The sequence below is a fragment of the Sciurus vulgaris genome (genome assembly GCF_902686455.1).
Source record: "Sciurus vulgaris genome assembly, chromosome: 7".
NCBI classification, from domain to species: Eukaryota; Metazoa; Chordata; class Mammalia; order Rodentia; family Sciuridae; genus Sciurus; species Sciurus vulgaris.
Genome location: NC_136467.1, coordinates 62,197,303 through 62,212,953, shown reverse-complemented (window position 1 = coordinate 62,212,953; position 15,651 = coordinate 62,197,303).

The following is a 15,651-nucleotide window of genomic DNA, read 5'->3' as shown; positions in this document are numbered from 1 at the left end:
AATAACCAAAGTTCTGTCTTCTTTTTGGTTTATTTCTCCCATTAAAAGCAGGATACAAGAAGTACAGCTCCAAACAAGGAGCTCAAGAATTCTCATTTCCCCTGCTCAGTCACTTTCTTCATTTGGCCTTTATTTTGTCAACTGAGGTTCATCTGAAGGTTAAGTTCTGTCTATATGTCTGTTACTCTATCATCCATCCATCTATCTGAGTTTCATTGTGCACACTGCGGAATTCACGCCAATTATATTAATGGCCTCTTGGCAGGAAAGCTAATAAGCATCAGAGTGCAAAGCTTCCTAGGGAGCCTTAAATATTTTGCACTATGATTCATTAGTACTTTCTTCTATTACTCTTTGCTTTTTTAGAAGAAAAAAAAAAAGAAAACTGGCATTCTATAACTTTGCATAATGAGCTATCCTTTCTAAGTAATCTTAGTTAAAGTTACTTCTGAACAGGAACACCTACTGCCTCCTCTAAATTCTCATTAAAATCTCTACAAAAAATATAAAACATTTTTTTAAAACTCTGGAAGAAACCCCAAACTACATGTAATTCGATGTATGGGTAGCATTTTAGAAATATTTGTACTAACAACTAATCGGATGGTTGTAAATTTCAAAAATCAACAACCAACCACACAAAATATCAATCAGAAAAGAAGACAACAACAAAAGTGTGACACCCTTGTTTTCTGAAAGACAAAGAATTGAATCCATTTCTATCATTTGTCTGGTCATTGCTTCAAAAAATAATTGAAAGGAGAAATGAATACAAATATTGAAAAGCTTTCTGTGGTGTGTGTATTTTGAGTCAGAGTGCTGTTTCTCACACTACCATTACTTTTCTCATTGATATTTCCACATAACTACCAAGAAATGGTAAATTACAAAGTATCCATGGACAAAAAAATAGGGCAATTAATGAAGGCAAGTTAGGTGGTGTGGCTTCAGATTGTCACTTCTCCAAAGATCTGTATATCTACATATCATGTTATGGGTTAGAACTCAGATCGGAGGAATGCAAATGAAGTTGTATATTCTTCAGATTATTGCTTTTCCTTTTTTTTTTTTTTTTCTCTCTCTGATTAGACTTCCAGATATTCAAGGAAGAGTCACAGTGGATGGAGAGATGGATAAAAATAATGTCTAATGCTTTTGTAACGCTTCCTATGTGACAGATATTATTCTACATATTTACTCAGGTGACTCTCACATCAATCCAACTAAAGAGGAAATATTACTATTATTACTATTCTTAATTTTAAATGAGGAGATGAGTGATGAAGGTTTTAAGTAACTTGTTCAAGATCAAACGGCAACTAGCAGAACTGTGAACCAACTGTGGTTTTAAACTTTATACTCTTAACTCCTATCAAGATAAGATTATCTTGGGCTAGGGCTGTAGCATAGAGGTAGAGCACTTGCCTAGCACATGTGAGGCCCTGGGTTCAATCCTCCAAACCACTTAAAAATAAATAAATAAAAAATAATAGATAATCTTGATTCACAATCCCAGTAGAAACTTAGGGATCGAGCTTCAAATTGTGTATTTCTACTTTCTTGTAACCATCTCTCTGAAAGATACTTGATTGATCTGCAACTGAACAAGGTTTGAGGCCAAATAAAATATGCATAGCAGCTATTTTCTGAATAAGCTAAAAACCAGCAAAATGTACTGTGCCAAATAATGAAATTACAGTCTTGAGGAATTATGTAGTATGATCACAGAGCTCTCTGGAAGAACTGGAGAATTATTCATCAATCTAATAAAATCTTTATAATATTAAGGAAACTCACCACAACAGAGAACCATATGAATATTGTGAGAAGTTGAGTTAGAAAAATAATACTGTGGTATTATGTGTGGGATGAATGAATGAAAGGACACTACAATTATCACAACAAAACACACACAATCAAGGATTATAAAGATGAGTAAACATTCAGTTTTACTGAATGTTTCAGTTTGTGTACAAAACTGAATGTTTCCTTTGAGATAAAATGTCATATAGCCTAGCCAGGTATGGTGGCACATGCCAATAATCTCAGGAGACTCCTAATTGGTACAACCAGTATAGAAAGCAGTAAGGAGATTCCTCAGGAATCTTGGAATGGAACCATCATTTGACACAGTCATCCTGCTCCTCAGTATATATCCAAAAGACTTAAAAATCAGCATATTAAAGTCATGCAGCCAAATCATTGTTTATAGAAGCTCAATTCACAATAGCTAAGCTATGGAACCAACCTGGGAGACTTTTAAGAGATGAATGGATAAAGAATATGTGGTATATATACACAATGGAATATTACTCAGCCATAAACAAGAACTACTTTATGACATTTGTCAGTAAATGGATGGATCTGGAGACTATCATGTTAAGTGAAATAGCCAGTGCCCAAAAGTCAAAGGTCAAATGTTTTTTCTCTAATAGAAGCTAACCCATAATAAGGGGGAAGGGAAAGGAACAATAAAGTTAAGTAGATTCTACAGGAATGGAGGGAAGTGTGGGGGATAGGAAAAGGAAAGACAGTAGAATGAATCTGACATAATTTTCCTATGTGCATATATGAAAACAATCCAGTGAATTCCACCATCAGGTACATTCATAAGAATGGGCCCTAACTAGAATAAGATAGTCCATGCTTTTATAAATATATTAAAATTCTGATGTCATGTATAACTAAAAAGAACCAATAAAATTTTTAGAATTGTTCAGAGCATTACTTATAATGAATCCCTCAATTTTCTTTATTATAAAAAAGGATATTATGAGTGTTCATACACTAACATATTGGCATATATCCATTTTTCTATCCTTAGAATAAATTGAAGTTGAGGGTTCAAATAGTGTGCACATTCTCAGGGATTTTAAATTAATCCTGAATAAAATGTTTTAACTGTTTGACAAACTGTTTTAGCATCTAGATTTTATGTAGAAAAAAATATATGAATAAAGGAAGTCAAATTATAACTACCATTTTGTTGTTGTTGTTGTTGCTGTTTCTCAAGGACAAGAAATTTTGGAACATAGGTTGAGAATCAGTGCTTACATTTACTCTAATTTCATATTTTGTTTAATAATTGGTATAATCAATTTCTATATACTTCACTACATTACTGGACCTCATATTTTTTTCTGTCATACCATAAATGCTCCATATATCCTCGCCATGAATCATTTAATCAAATGCAAACATGTATTACTATACAGTATGCATTCAGAACATTTTTCTAATATATTCATATAAATCCTGAAAACATTAATAAATCTGATGTATAGTTGCTGCCTTGGTGCTATTGATGAAAATATTCTTGTATATTTTAAAAGAACCTGGAAATGCAATATTCATTTATGTGCTCAATTTTCAGAATTGAAAATTAATTAATTAAACACTTTTGATCCTTTACCATTTGAATGTATTAAAATATAAATTTTTTCATGCAACATCATATTAGATTGTGAAAAAGAATATTAGGATGTATAATCTGTGTCACTCCAGAAGGCGGAAATATAATAAAGACAATAAAAAATATAGGGAGAAATAAGTTGACTTATGGAAAAACAAGAAAAAAAATCACTACCATTGTCATTGTCACCAGTGAACTCATGTGGCTCTGTAATCTCTGATTTCCTCTAACATTTTCTATTCTAAAATTAATTTCCCTGAAGTTCTAATTATGTGATCTCCATAGCTCCTCAGTAACCATCAGATGCCTTAGCTTGCCATTCCAGGTTCTCCACAGTTTGATACAGCCCAAATGTCTTGCCTAAACCCTCAGAGTCAAGTCATCTATCTTGAATGAACAAACTTTTATTGTTCATAATCTAAGAATCTATTCAGTCAGTTTTGTTCATTTTATGGTTTTGTCATGAATTTTTGTTATCTTATTTCTAAATCTACTAAACTTCCTTTCCCTCTACAATGGACAAAATATCACAAACAGACTATATATTTGAATTTCACTTCCACTACTAACTACCTGTGCGCCTTTACAATAACACTTGGCACTCCACTCTTTGATTTCTCCTTGAGTAATATATAGTGGATGACAGTCCCTACCTCCCTGAGCACCAATCACCTTTACACAGACACTGTCTGACACAGGGAAAGACTCGGGAAGTGTTAGCTCTCATTAATGTATCTAAATGCTTTTACGTATCTTGACTTTCACTAGCACTGCATGTTTATGTGCACATAGGCATTGTTTTTGTCTTCTGAGCTAACATCACCAACCTTGACTTATTTCTTTTCTTATCATCATAGTGCTTAACACATTGTCTTATTCATAGTAAACCCACCTCAAAACTAATTGATTAAGACAATAGCTGGATCTATTAAAATTGTCTAAGAAAGGTAAGACTGGTTCACAAATCTTCCTGCTCCAAAGGCATTAGAAAAGAGTTGGCTAATTCTGAGTAATCATGCATAAGGTTAGTAAATTTAGAGGGAGACAGGCACAAATGAACTGGTGTGATTATAAGACCCAGGGTAAGTAAAGAACAAAGCTACAAGTAAACAACATGAGGAGAAAATTATTATTTAATGGCTGTATATCATCACGTTATTATAAAATTACTGAGGTATGTTGGGTCAGATAAGTGGTAAGGTGGAAATAGGACTTTTGCATTGGTTGAGCTAGGAATTATATTAAAATATAATTTTTAAATATGATGCTTGCTTAATAATGCCTATTACGAAGCCGCTGTCTTTTGGTAATTAGAATAAACTGGGAATACTGAAATTCAATTTTCCAAGAAACTACCAATGTGATTTTGAAACTATCCCTTATCCTCTCAAGATCTGTTTCTGCATCTGTAAAATTTTTGGCTTGGACCAAGTAACATTAACACCCAAAGTTTATAAGAGCTTTGAGAAAATTTCAACCCTTTAATATACAGAATGTTAAATAGACCAAAAAAAGTATTTCTTAAAAATTGTAGAAATGTAGAAGCACATAAATATTCATCAAAGATGTGGCCAAATTCTTGACAAGCAAACTCTGGTGTGTTTTCTCATCAACCTAAATTAAACTACAGTTGTATCCCAACAGCCTTATATGTCTGTGGGCTCCTGCCAATATGCAGTTGGATCTCTCTTCTGCAGCTGTCTGTGATCCTCTGAAGAGACAAGAGAATACTGTTGTCAAATTAGAAGTGTAGAAAACAGCACCATTAAAGCAGAATGAATAAATTACTATAGCTCTGGAAGAACATCTTTACAAATGAAAATGGACAACAAAAAAGAGTATAAATTTCTATATTTGCACAAGTCCAACTTCCAAAAAGTTTTTAAAGTTTAGACTTTAACTTAACAATAAGTATTTTATCTTAGTTCTATATGTTAGCTTCCCCATTGTTACAGTTTTATTAAGAAACATTTGGAAAATTAAGATTAATAAAAAATATTCTTTATCCTGAAGTCAGAAAATCTGAATTTTAGTTTGGTTCTTCCATTAGGTTTCTGCAGTAACTTTATTGGGTCTTGGTTCCTTATGTGTAAATTAAAACTAGATTATACTAGGCTTTTCTAAAGTTCTTTGATTCTCTGTTTTTCTGAGTATTCTACTGTTGAATACATAAGTCAAATTTTTTTGTTTGCATTGCACCCATTACAAGTAATTTTCACATATTCTAAATTAGATGAGGACAAATTTGATAAATGTTGACCAGTTAAATGTTTCAGAGAAATGGAATTAAAAACTGAACCAGGTGAAGGATTTGAAATTCTACTTCAGATATCAAGAGCAACACAGATATTTACTTCAGTACTAGAGTCATTGAATCAAATTAAGCATTTCTGTGTTTGTCGCAAGTATATCTGAACTGTAAACTCACCTCAGATATTTAAATGGGGACCTGCAGCATCTGCAACTGTTAATAGCCAGAATATGGGAACTGGCAGCAACAATTTAGCAGGTAGGCACTGGTATGAAGAGGGACATAATTGGCACTTAAAATTCAAATGAACAGGCACATAAATTATGTTTTTTTTTTTTTTAAAGCTGTTAGGTGGTCTGTCATACCTTAGACTACCTTTAAAGGTATTTTAGAAAAAGCGATGAACAAACAGGGTAGCAGGTGGTCAGAACAAGCAACAGAAGTATTTTGTATTTCTACTTGGAATGATGCATAAACAGACAGCAAAGTTGGAATCTGAGCCTGTGGTGCAGGTGCTAATTATTTTTTCAGTGGCACCATTAGAGGTCATGGAATAGAGCCTGATTTATAGCCTATCTTGGCTAGTACTGACCAGGCATAAGTAATTCCAGATGCCAAATGCAATAGGGGCACTGGAGGGGCTCAACAATAAATAGCAGCGATAAATTTTTACATGAAAATTGTTGCACCTCTGTCCTATTACTCTTTTTGCTAAGTAAGGATTATTTTGAGTTATAGAATGTGGATTTGTGCTGACATTGACTTTAAAACTTGTACAGAATTTCGGTATAGCTTGACCAAATTTATTTGTCCTCTTCCTACCCACACCCCATCCAAGTATCTGATAGTCTAGATTCTTTTAGTGACAAGTATTTCTTAAAATAAAGTCAAAGTCTTCTAAGAAATTAAGTAATCACAATTTCCATTATGCTAAGGAAATAAAAATTTAAAATATAACAAAATAACTTTTTAGGATTTTCTTTGCTACTTGACTCATTTGCCAAATTTGTTTGCTACTTGACTCTTACGACTTAAGAATTGAATTCAGTACCTTCTCCCCAACCATCCACCCTCAGAAGTTAACACATTCATTTTGTATTACACTTTTTATTTACTTGTTAGTCTTTAGGCCTTAAAATCTTTCATGGCAAGGCATTCATCTTAATCGTAAGTATTGAATGAATGAATAAATATATAGATGATCAAATTGGTGGATGGATGCTGTTTGCACTTTTTTGTCAAGAGATAACAGCTATAGATTTGTGGGTTTGAATAGGCAGCACAACAATAAAAGTTATAAATCTGTAGCATCTGAAGCCAAGAAAAGTATAAAGCAAGGTGTGCGTCAGAATGTGAGAATGCTCTATGAAAATATGGATGGCTGGGTCTCACTACTGCATAGTAGTGCCCCGAGTACTTACTTTGAACCAGCAGCATGAGTATCACCTGATAATTTTTTAGAATTGCAAATATATACTGCCCATTATTGACCTACTGTATTGAAAACTTCAGGATTGAGTCCCAGAAACCTGTGTATTTTTATGCCCCCCAGATAACTCTGATGCATAATAAAGTTTGAGAATAACTGTGAAATTTTGATTCAATCAATGGGGAGTATAATGCACCTGATCATATTTTCTCTAGAAAAACTTTAGATGATTTTCATATGCAGCCAGAGATTTGAAGTACAAGAGAAAAACAAAATTGCACACACACACACACACACATACACACAGACACATATCTATATCTCTCTATATTACATTAATAGGAAACAAGAAGAAAAGAGAAATGAATAAAAAATTAAAAATTAAGGGAAAAGTGAATATGAAATTATTACGTGTTGACATCTAAATTTTTATCTGTTGACTTAGCTAAGTTTTATTTTTGTTTGTTTTGACTGTACTGAGAGGAGGAGCACATTAATGTAGAAAGTATTTTCCAGAGCCTCTCTCAAGGGGTAACTTGATTAATCTATAAAATTTAATACCACTTCTGGATGTCAGATTATCCTTCTTCTTAAAATACCCAAACCTAGGACTATTTTCTTCAACAGTCATCATCTATTCATGCATAGGTGTAACTGCATCAAATTAAATCTTACTTAATCCTCAAATAATCCTTTGAGGCACAGTGTTATTAAAGTATTTTTTTTGCAGTTATGTAAATTGAAGCTCAAAGTAATTAATTAACTGTCCCAGAGTGACACATCTGGGATTGGAACTCAGGTTTCTTTCACTGCACTATTTCATTCCTTAGAACCAAAATACTGTAGATACTAGAATTGCTAAGTGTGAAAAAAAAATAATTTAAAAGTTGTAACTAAAATCCAATGTGGGAATTTTGATCTCTATTGTTTTTAATTGTTTACCTATTTCTGTACTTGTGCTGAGATATAAACAAGAGAAAAAATAGGAAGTAGCACATTTTAATGCCCAATACTGGAGAATATTTAACACACACTAATGCATTTATCTTTTTAAAATTCGGAATGTTAAATAATCATGATAACTGTGAGAGAAATTCTGACTGAAAGTTACAAGAATAGTGACCAAGTGACAGCCAGGCAGCACTAGATGCAAAATCTAAACCCAGCTCTGCCTGACCACAAAGCAACTTGACGACATTCATTTTCAGTACAATGGCAACTGCTTCCTTTATACATTCAGGAAAAAAAAAAAAATTGCAAGCAAGTAATTCCTAAATTATTCTGAGGCTGTAAGGATGACAAAGTGTTAGATGAAACAGAGTAAGTTTTAAGTGAAAATAATATAAAAGAATAGAGAAATATGAATGTCAACTTAAAGACAATTTAAACTTGTAAAAAATGGAAAATGCTAAAAGCCAAGAGAACTTCCTTGGGGAAGTTCAATGCAAAGGAAGAGTAGAGGTATAAAACTATAGTACTGAACATTGGGAAGACAGTAAATATGATATAGAAAAACTATGGATAAGTTCATGAAAGAAGGGACCATGAAGAAAAAGTCATGGTGTCTCAACAGGGAGTGACAAGGCCCATCTCTGTACTGGGCCTGGCCATTAATTAAGGGAAATACCAGAAGGGGGATGAGGGAATGGAGAAAAGAAAAAATAGACACAACATAGGGAGAAAAAGCTGGGGCCAGGTGGGTAGCTAAGCCCTGGTGAGGCTTGACTAACTCCAGAGCTAGCTCAGCAAGTTCATTATATAGGTTTCATCGTCAAAAGGTTAATTGTGGGATTCACAATAGCTAAAAAATGGAACCATCCTAGGTGCTCTTCAACAGATGAATGGATTATGAAATTGTGGTGTATTTACACAATGGAATATTACTCAGACTTAAGAATGAAATTATGACATTTGCAGATAATTGGATGGAGCTGGAGAATATCATGCTAAGCAAAATAAGCCAATCCCAAAGAACCAAAGGCTGAATGTGTTCCCTAATATTACGATGCTAATTCACAATAAGTGAGGAGGAGGTGGCTAGGGAAGAGTAGAGGTACTCTGGATTAGACAGAGGGGAGTGGAGGGAGAGGAGGAGGCATGGGCATAGGAATGATAGTTGAATGAATTGTACGTTATTACCCTGTGTGCATACATGATTACATGACCTGTGTCACTCTACATCATATACAACCAGAAGAATGAGAACTTATACTCCATTTATGTATGATGTGTCAGAATGTGTCCTACTGTCATGTATAACTAATTAGAATTAATAAAAGATAAATAAGTAAATAAATAAATACATAAATAATTTTTAAAAAGGTTAATTGTGGAAGTTTCAGCAAGGCAGGCAATCTGAACGCAGGACTGGCAAGACATTAGAGTCATCTAGCTTTGCTCAGAATTCCCTATCCCTGGGAGAAGGTGCTGAAATCAAGGCCTAAACTCATAGAGCCTCCTGCCTTTGAAGGTTGCCATCCCTGGCCTGTGTTACCATAGCAACTGGGCATTTTGATCTGTACTTTCACACAGGTAGCTCCCAACACGAACGTAATCATGAGAGAATCAGGCCATAATTTGATTCAAATCACTGCTCTCCACAGGGGAGAGATTGGACATTTTAAGTAGAAGTCAAGGTGGAAAAACATGAAAAATTCTGATAAGCAAGTATAATGCTAGAGGTAATGAAGTGTAGATTTTGAGGATGTGCAGAGCATTGACAAAAACAAACAAACAACAAAAAAATCCCAAAATTGTATAGGAAGACCATGTTCAAATATTTCAAGTGTAGAATATTCTTCAGAGATTTTTTTCTATTCTAGTAAGTTCTTTTGTGCAAAAAAGCAACAAGAAGCCTGCAACAGAGAATGTTCTGGGTCTTCAGGGACCAGTGGAGGATTGGAACATTGGTGAGAGATAGTGAGGATTTAAAAGAGATAGAAGTACCACAAAGGGAAACTTAATTCACATGTTTTGAGAAAGTAGAGTGTCTTAGGCCATTTGGTCAGCAATAACATATAACATGTATATTTATAAAGATAGTTTTATAAAAAACAAACCTATTATTTTTAGCCGTGAAGGCTGGGAGGTTCAAGAACAGGGTGTTGACAGATTCAGTGTCTGATGTGGGCCTGATCCTGGTTAGATGGCACCTTCTCACTCTGTCCTCTCATAGTGCAAGGGGCAAACAAACTCCAGTCTGTATGAACCAGGGTACTACTTTATGAGGACACTAGTTTCCTTCATGAGAGTTCTGTCCTTATGGACTTATAACCTCCACCTCTTGACTATTAGTGTCACCTTGGGAATGAGGGTTCAACTTAAACATTTTGTGGAAACACAAAATTCAGACCATACCTTAGAAATTATTTCTTTTTTTTTTTCTTTTTGATTTGTTTTATTACGTTTTGTTTTTAACACCACATATGGGAGAATGAGAAGAGAACAAAAGATAACAATAAACATATAAAGAAAGTCCCCATGGAGGAGATAGAAGAGGAAATGAACCAGGCAGCAACTTCAGTTGGAAAAAAGTTGTGTCCTTTTTTCCAAATTTCAGTTCCTTAGGCAAACAAATTACGTTTTCAACATATCTCCATAACACCCGCACTACTATTTACTCATTAGTAATTTTCTTTGTGTTATTGGTATACTTATGTACTTCAAGATAAACTTTATGCTATTGCTATGAAGAGAATGCCCATTTTTCTTTTTACATTAAAACATACACAATTGGATTGTATAAGGAAGGTAATGATGCGAAAATTAAAAAAAAAAAAAAAAAAAAAAAAAAAAAAAGATTTTAAAAATCCCAGGCAAATGTTTTCCTGTAAGGAGACACAGTAGTGCTCCAGGTGGAACACAAACTGGCTGGCCTTCAGGTTCCATTCTTTTGATTTCACCAGATCCAGGTGAGGATACCATTAAAACTGTCAAAAGTTCCCTTGACAATCTCACAGTGAAATTTCTACCTTTTGGTTATCTTTCCATTGCTATGGGAACTCTGGCTTCTCATCCCTCAGACAGTCAATCAAGGCAATTTGAGTGTTCACACCAAGAAATTTTAAATGTTTATAAGCCAAACAACTACACTGTCTGTTTTCCCTTGGATTCCCAGATGGGACTTGGAGCTCTCGGATTCTCTTCAATAAAAATTTAAAATTTGTCCGGTATATCACAAAGCCACATGTAAATAAAAATAATGCCAAAAAGTGATACACCACCTACACTCAGAAGGAAGTTAATTCTAGAATTTTTCAGGAAAAGAACATCCTGGAAGAGGTACTGCTTTAGTTAGAGCAGGTTTAGTCTTAAAGCTTCATACGTACATTTTTAGTACCAGAGATTGAACCCAGGTGGCACTTAACCACTGAGTCACATCCCCAGTCTTTTTTTTTTTTTTGTATTTTATTTAGAGAAAGGGTCTCACTGAGTTGTTAAGTCTCTCCCTAAGTAGCTAAGTGCCTCCCTAAGTTGTTGAGGTTGGCTTTGAACTGGTGATCCTTCTGCCTCAGCCTTCCAATTCGCTGGGATTATAGGCATTCACCACTGTGCCCAGCAAAAGTTTCACAATTAATACAATAATTTAGATAAAGTCTGCAACATTGAATTAAGTAGCTTTAGAGCTCTTTTAAGTTTCCTGTTATTTATTTCCTGTGACATAAAAATTGACTCATGGACTGGTGAGCTGGTTCAGTGGTAGAGCACTTGCCTAGCATGTGTGAGGTCCCGAGCTCAATTCCCAGCACTTCTTAAAAAAAAAAAAAAAAAAAACTCATTGCACATAGTTATTTAAAACAAATTCTTGTCTAAGAAATTTAAATGAAATCTTCAAGTGTGGGCATTGGCATTGTTTTTACAAAGATGCAAAAGACTTTATTTTCTCTTCTTAGGTTATCCACACAAGCATCTAGACAAAATTAGATAAGGTTTGTTCTCCATAAGTCCCAGTTAGCTACTGGGTAGCATTGCCTGGAATTGAGGGCCTCATATCTGGCACAAACAAACTCACTGTTTGCCTAGAGAGGGCTGTAGGAGATTGGTGAATTTCCTCAACTGTATGCAAACTATTGGGCAAATGTGACATTTTTTCCCCCTGAAATGTGAGTATATGAATTTCATCAGAATTACATACTGACATCTGAATAATGCACACATGCACACATGAAGACTGGGAGAGACAGAGAGAGACAGAGAGAGAAGGGAGAAGGCGATATCTCTGCTACTTTGGGGTTACTTCCTGCAAATCTAACTCATTTGAGTGTGAGAAATACATAAAATTGTTCACCTCTGAAGTTAGATTGTGAATTTACAAAACGGGGCACTCCTCCCCCACACAATTGGCTGATCTAGATTTTATTTTTTGTTTAAAGAGCTTGTTTTCATTAGAGAACTAAATCTTAAACTTTGCTCCCAAAGCACAAGTCAGGACAGCCTTGTGAAAACTGTACTTTAGTTGGTGTTGCCATGCCTGTGCTGTTCTCTGTAGTTAATGAATTAAGATGGAATGTTCATTTCTCTGTCTATTCACTCCTTTTCAGTTTTCTCAAGGACACTTTAAGAGTGCTAAGAACCAGCATTGGAATACTAGTATTAGAGCATTAGAATATGGTCCTCTAAGAATCTCAACAGGCCATGAATGTTATCAAGTGCCCTTGAGTCAGTCATCTCATACAAATGAATTTGAGATTAATGTGCCACTACTTCCCCCAATTAATGTAGTAATCAAGACCTGATTGCAAAATTATGAGGACAAAAATCTAGTTTTTATAGGACAGCTGCAAATAGTTTTTCTTTTAAGATTTCACTCCCTGGAGAATATTTATATTGTTCATGCCTTTCCTATCATTCTTTTTCTCTATAATGATTTAGTTCTTCACCACCATAGCAATTTGACCTTTTCCATCTCCACCTGCCTTTGTTATTGGCTCCAAACTCAAGCAAGAAAGAGAAGCAAAAGTATACACTGTGAAAAACACAGTGAACTGTAAATTTCTCCTATCATTTGGTGGAGACCTCTCTTGCTATGACAACTGACCTGACCTTCATTTTGTTTTACACATTAAAATCTCTATTATAATGTTTCTTAAATAACTTTCAGAGCATTCATTTTATAATAGTTATGAGTTTATCATAATGTAAAGTAGGAAAACTAATACTGCATTGGAATTTTCTTACTGCTTTTGATATCCCTAAAACACTAAATACTAAATTTGACTTTTAAGAGTTTACTATAAAATATCCATTTATATGAACTAGCATAATATCTCATATTAAATTATATCCTCCTTCATCAAAACTCATGGAAATTAATGATTAAAAATTGTTAAGCTGGACCTTTGCAATAGTCATCAAATTGATTTACACGCATCAGATTTCTTCCTTTCCCATAGACAACTGCCAGACAGAGCACCATAAAGCCACTCGGATTCTTTGGTTTGTTTTGTTTTTGGTACCAGGGATTGAGCCCAAGGGTGCTTAGCCACTGAACCACATCCACAGCCCTTTTCGTTTTTTTTATTTTAAGACAGGGTCTTGCTAAGTTGTTTAGTACACTGCTAAGCTGCTGAGGTTGGCTTTGAACTTTGAATCCTCCTGCCTCAGCCTCCCCAGACACTGAGATTATAGGCGTGCACCACCAAGCCTAGCTAAGCCACTTGGATTCCTATGTCTGCCCCCAGACCTTCGTATCCCTCATGCCATTGAAGTAGAATGGAAACTTAAAATTAGTTCCAAGACTCTTCAGGGTTTAACCCTACTATAACTTCTTAACTCTTGCTCATTACTCATTTTTTTCCCATCCTTATTCTCTGACACAATCACAGCTTCATAGTATTTCATACTGTTCCCCATCAGTGTCTATGAACTTCTGTCTATTCCACCTTCTTTGCATTTTCTCGTCCCCAAGTGATTTCTCTTGCCCTTTAATTTTGTGCTTGTCCGTTATTTGTGTTCACTGAATCTCCTTGCAAATTAGATATGTTAATCATCATGGTTCCCCGGCTAACCTCTGCACATTTTGAGGAGATGACTGTGTTCATTTCTTCAACAGACAGTATTGCAACATTTCAAGACAGACAATACCAAAGAAACACATGCTGGAACACAGACTGTGTTCTATGTATTACATGTCTCAAAGGAGAATGACAACAAAAGTAGTTATATATTCATTAATTCAGAAAGTTTATTTCTCCATAACTAACAGTTGTCAGTTTCATGGGAAAAAAAAAATGGAATAAGTCAGGTACAGAGAGACAACTACTGCATGATCCCACTTAGATGTGAAATCTAAAAAAAAAAAAAAATACATGGATGTAGAATACAATAGTAGGTATGAGGTTTGAGAACAAGGGAAGGAGGTAAAGGTACAGAGTTTATGTTAGAAAAAAATGTTCTACTGGTCAACTGTTCAGCATGGTGACCATAGTTAACAATAATGCATTATATATTTCAAAATTGCTTAAGAATAGATGTAAACATTGTTGACACACAAAAAGGTGACGAACCTGTCAACTTGCTTGATTTACTCTTTGTAGATTGTAGTTGTATATCAAAATCACATTATACACTGTAAAAATGTGAAATTATTATATTTAATTAAAAATATTTAAATCTATCAGTGTTTAGGAGCCTGCTCCTGAAGCAGATTTCCTTCAGAAACCCTGCCTTACTAATGTATTTTTTTGCTGCCTTGGACTTTCCTGTGCATACTGCCCTCTTCTCTCTAATAAAAAAATAAATAAATAAATAAATCACCTGACATGTAACTTGGAAAAATCGCTGTGGTAGGAAATGGCTACCCAGAAATTCCTCCACATATGTTGTTCTCTCTCATCACAGAGTGAACATTGTTGACCACTAGTGTCAGCCTGGATGGTGTTTGAATCCTCTATGTCTTTCTCTTGAAACAATGGCCCTATTCTATAAAAAACGAATGCATCTGTTTCTATGACTGCTATCCTGAAGTACTCACAGCTTAATTAATTTTTTTTCCTAGAGGAAATTTTAGCATATCATACTACTTATTTATGTCAACACCTGCAATTTTCTGAAAATATCGATGCAAGAAATATTTTATGTGTTTGGAGCTAGATTTTAGTAAAAATTAAGTTACACCTTCAAAGCGTAGGCTAGTACCTGATTTAACAAATTCTTCATTTCAATGGTCACACAGGTTTTGTTTCATCAAAGGGAAAATATATTTTTTAATAATTTAGCAGACACTGCTTTTACTATACCAGAGTACCTAGTGTAGGGTACATGGGTAATATATATTTACTGAATCAATGAGATTTCATGTTTTTGTGCCTTAACATTATGAGTTCTTTGTGTGTGTGTGTGTGTGTGTGTGTGTGTGTGTGTGTGTATCTGTGACACTGTGTATATTTGTGTATCTGTGCGTATGTGTATATGAGTGTGCATGTTTATCACTGCATGTATATGTATTACTGTCTATATGTGAGTGTGTGTCTCTCTGGAAGAGTAAGTTTGTGTGTGTGTGTGTGTGTGTGTGTGTGTGTGTGTGTGCATCTTCTTCAACTATAAGATTTGGAATTTTGG